At 40.5% G+C, this 4,117-nt stretch overlaps 1 long non-coding RNA gene across 1 annotated transcript in view; it reads left to right on the top strand.

Moving 5' to 3' along the window:
• Positions 1-3,510, top strand: part of LOC142566582 (uncharacterized) — a 7,602-nt gene extending 4,092 nt beyond the window's left edge. The window contains exon 3 of the long non-coding RNA XR_012825072.1: positions 3,360-3,510. This is a non-coding gene — a long non-coding RNA (uncharacterized LOC142566582). The remainder of the gene's footprint in view (positions 1-3,359) is intronic.
• The last annotated feature ends 607 nt before the right edge of the window (positions 3,511-4,117 follow it).

Genomic DNA, 4,117 nt, shown 5'->3' with positions numbered 1-4,117 from the left:
GCAGGAATATTCAAACAGGCAGACATATCTTGCACAAGAAACCGAAACACATGTTCAATTAACCAAAATCTATTAATTAGCCTTTCAATTAATTACTTCATGGCACATATAAACAAAAAGAAAGTGGCTTAACTGAGGGCCGATGTTTATTAATCTTATCCTAAGAAGCCAGCAAACACTAACACCAAGGACAACTTAGGGTAAATTACTTGTGATTAGTAAATGAAATAAAGAATTTATAAATTACGCAAAATGAAAGTGGATGAAAAAACAACTTGCCACAGGTGGGGAACGAACCCACGTCTTCGCATTACGCGTGCGATGTTTTACCAATTGAACTACAACAGGTGCCTTTTCCCCATCCACTTTCTTCTGTATTTATGTTTCCTAGTAGAACTCTAGGAGTGTTTGCCAGTGCCACCACATATATGAAGCACATATTGTAATTTACAAATCATAGCCAGTGAGATTACAAGATGCATCCACTTTGGAATTGATTTCCAGAATGATGCCAGTTTGGAGATATGTACCATCAAACTTGCCGTAAAATGCACTGTTGTTCCACTTACTTCTTAACAAAATGTGCTTTTATGCACTGATGCACAAAAGTAACTGGAACACCCTTGTGTAGTGTTCTTTATCAGGGAATTATTCCTAAACTGGTGTCATCCTGGAAGTTCAAGTGCACACGTCTTCCAAGCTCACTGGCTACAATTCGTAAATTGCAATATGCACAGTAAAATAAGTAGTTACGAAGTGAATAGTGATTTTTTTAATTAGTCGAACATGTGTTTCGATTTCTCATGCTAGTGATGTCCACCTCTTCAAATAATCTAGCTCAAGGACAAGAATGACAAGAAGGACAGGAAACTTTTAAAAATTCCATAAAACTTAAAAATGATCACCCTGTACAATGCTACTACAGTGCTAAACAGCCAGCAGCCTAATCATCACATTTAAGAATGCCGTAACAACACTGACAAGTGCAATAAAGTTTTCTGTGCTTCACAGATGAAAGATGTTCGCCATTAAAATGTTTGATCTTAGTGTAACTCACAATCAGATAACCAGCAAGATCAAGTGAAAGCAGATGACAAACTTCATACATGAAAGGCTTTAACTGTGCTTTGATTAAAATAGCTAAACTTCTGTAAAGCATGATGCATTCACTGTGTTGTTCCAGTTGAAAGCATCTAAATGATCAGATGCTAAAGAGTTCTTACTTGAAAGATCTTTAGTGAAAACCTCTGTAATAAAAATACCAGCAGGACTATGTGCTTGCTTAGTGGAGATGTCTTAAGATGATGTAAAAAGGTGTAGGTAGGGCTTCCAGTAGAGATGCCAAATAGTTCTGAGAGAGGGCTTGTTACCAGCCACTGTGTAGGTCATAGATTAAGAAAAAAATAAAGGTCAGCTTAGTGATGCTTAGTATAGTCATGCTTGCATTGTTTGTAATAGTGAGTATAGTGATGCTTGCATTGTTTGCCTGAGAAATCTGAAGAACAGCATCGTTTGTGCCTCTTGTTAAAGGAGCAAGCTTCTGTGAAAATGCTGATTTCTACTCCTATTAATAATGTATATTCCTGAGGAGGCAGGCAAAACAACAATGCCATGTGTTATATTAACCGATGAATGAAAGGTCATTGTTTAGGCACATAAACCCTGCGAATTTGTTTTTGCCTTGTGACCACCACCTCCTGTGATACAATAGTTGGCATTTACACTGTTGGTTTTGGGAGCAAGGCATTAATGTCAAAGTACCTCTTGATGGTTACCCTGCAATGCATAGCGAAGTATATGGCTGCACCTTATTTTCAATATAACTTGCTTGTAGGGAAAAGTTGCAGTGAGATGATGTGGCTTCTCATTGTAAACTTATTGCATAAGAAAGGATTGATATATTTGTAAGCAATTTATTGGACTCAACACGAGCATCTTTATTTGTGCACATTCCAAATTGTAGTTTTGGGTCAGATGTCACACACGAAAACAAACTGCCCAGCGTTATTGCTGTAATATGAGGGCGGTTAAGGAAGTAATGCCTCCAAACACACTACTTTGCCAGTAGTACTGCAAACATTTGGGCTCTTTATCATTAATGCACTGATGTTTAAGCTATAGAATGTCACTTGCCCCATCTTCCTATCTCTTCGCGTTCCAAAGTAATCGATCAATGCATGGCATCCAGTGGTGATGTCCGCTTGAAACAGCGGGCTGTAATTGAATTTCTCACTGGGGAAGGTTCTACACCCTTCAACATTCATTGCCATCTGAAAGCAGTTTACGGGGATGCCTGTGTTGAAGTCAGCATTGTGCGGAGGCGGGCAAGGACTGTGAAAGATCAAAATCCAGCTGCATCAAACGTCCAGGATCAGCACCGAACTGGACAGCCCGCAACGGCCTCTGATGAGGATCATCAACATCAGGCAGACGAGTTGAATCGGGTCAATCGCAGGAACAAGCAACACCAGATTGCAAAAACACTCGCCATTTCCATTGGTTCAGTGAACCAGATAATTAAGAAACTCCTGGGTTACAAGAAGATTTGAACTTGTTGGCTATGCATCAACATTTTCATGTCAGTCTTCAGTTGCCGTGGCACCCAACAAGCGCAAGTCTTCTTGTAACGCAGGTCTTTAATGATGTGGTTCACTGAGCCAATCGAAATGGCGCATGTTGTTGCAATCTGGTGTTGCTTGATCCTGTGATTGCCCCGAGTCAACTTATCTGCCTGATGTTCATGACCCTCATCAGAAGCCATTGTGGGCCGTCCATTTCGGTGCTGATCCTGGAGGTTTGATGCGGCAGGATTTTGGTCTTTCACAGTCCTTGCCCACCTCTGCACAGTGCTGACGACAACACAGGCATTCCCATAAACTGCAGTCAGATGGCGATGAATATTTATATGCGCACAACCTTCCGCAGTCAGAAATTCAATTACAGCCTGCTGTTTCAACTGCACGTCACCACTGGATGCCATGAATTGCTCGATTACTCTGGAACGAGAAGAGATAGGAAGGTGAGGCGAAATTCGATAGCATAAACATAAGTGCATCAATGATAAAGAGTTCAAAATATTTGCAGTAATATTGGCAAAGTAGTGGGCTTGGAGGCAATAATTTCTGAATTGCCCTCATATAATTGTGTAGCCTGTCTCTCCTGCATTCATAATGTGGCAGAATAAATGCCTTATTCTTTCGAAATAATGATTTCTTGGAAGTAAGCACTATCTGTGCTTGTTTTCTTTATCCTGGTCTTCATGTGATCTTGAAATATTAAAGTGAATGATGCAGGGAAGCGCTGCTTGTCATGTTTCGTGTACTTTTCCTGACATTAAATTGCAACAAATCATTTTGCAGGTAGAAAACAAGCAGATGGCTACAGCGATCAATGAAGAAGTGGCTTCATCTATGATGGCTCGCGTTAGGACATTGGAATGGAGCTACACAAAGGCATCACCAGCCTCACCTGTGCCCTGGAACATTAGTTTGAATAAGACTGTTCTTCAGTGTAGAACGACCACAAGACTTGTCACCACATACAAGGCGTAGTGCAAGCTCTAAATATTGTACAGGGGGCTAGAATAAATGACCCTCCATGCAGTCATTTTTCCTGTATCTGTGATGAATGGACCATTTCACGTAGAACACTCACACGTGATTATGTGTTTTCTCTCAAAGTTGCTATGCCATGCGTTTGGAAACACATTACCTATTGTATGGACACCGTACATAACATTTCTGTGTGCTAGCCTGACTGTAGACTTACGAAACATACAATGAAGTGCATGTGTACCCGATTCAACATGCCGTACTTCAACACCCTTATAGCAAGGGCTATTATATTGCTCATTACACCCGATAGGTGAAGGGGCAATATATTCCTGATCACACCCTTACACCCCATGGGTCGAAGGGTAATATGTTGTTCAAAACACCCTCAAGGGATAGGGTGTTATTGGAATATAGAATAACCATCATAAGGGTGTAATTGCCTATAAAACCCAGCTTTTTCTAGGGTGCTAGGGGGTTAGTTACAGACACTCAAAAAAACCCTTAGGGGTGTAAATTATTTTACAGTGTACCCCCAAAAGTAGCGAAAATAGTTACTATAATGC

This window comes from Dermacentor variabilis, unplaced genomic scaffold (genome assembly GCF_050947875.1).
Source record: "Dermacentor variabilis isolate Ectoservices unplaced genomic scaffold, ASM5094787v1 scaffold_13, whole genome shotgun sequence".
Lineage (NCBI taxonomy): Eukaryota > Metazoa > Arthropoda > Arachnida > Ixodida > Ixodidae > Dermacentor > Dermacentor variabilis.
This window is presented reverse-complemented; position numbering and strand designations above follow the sequence as displayed.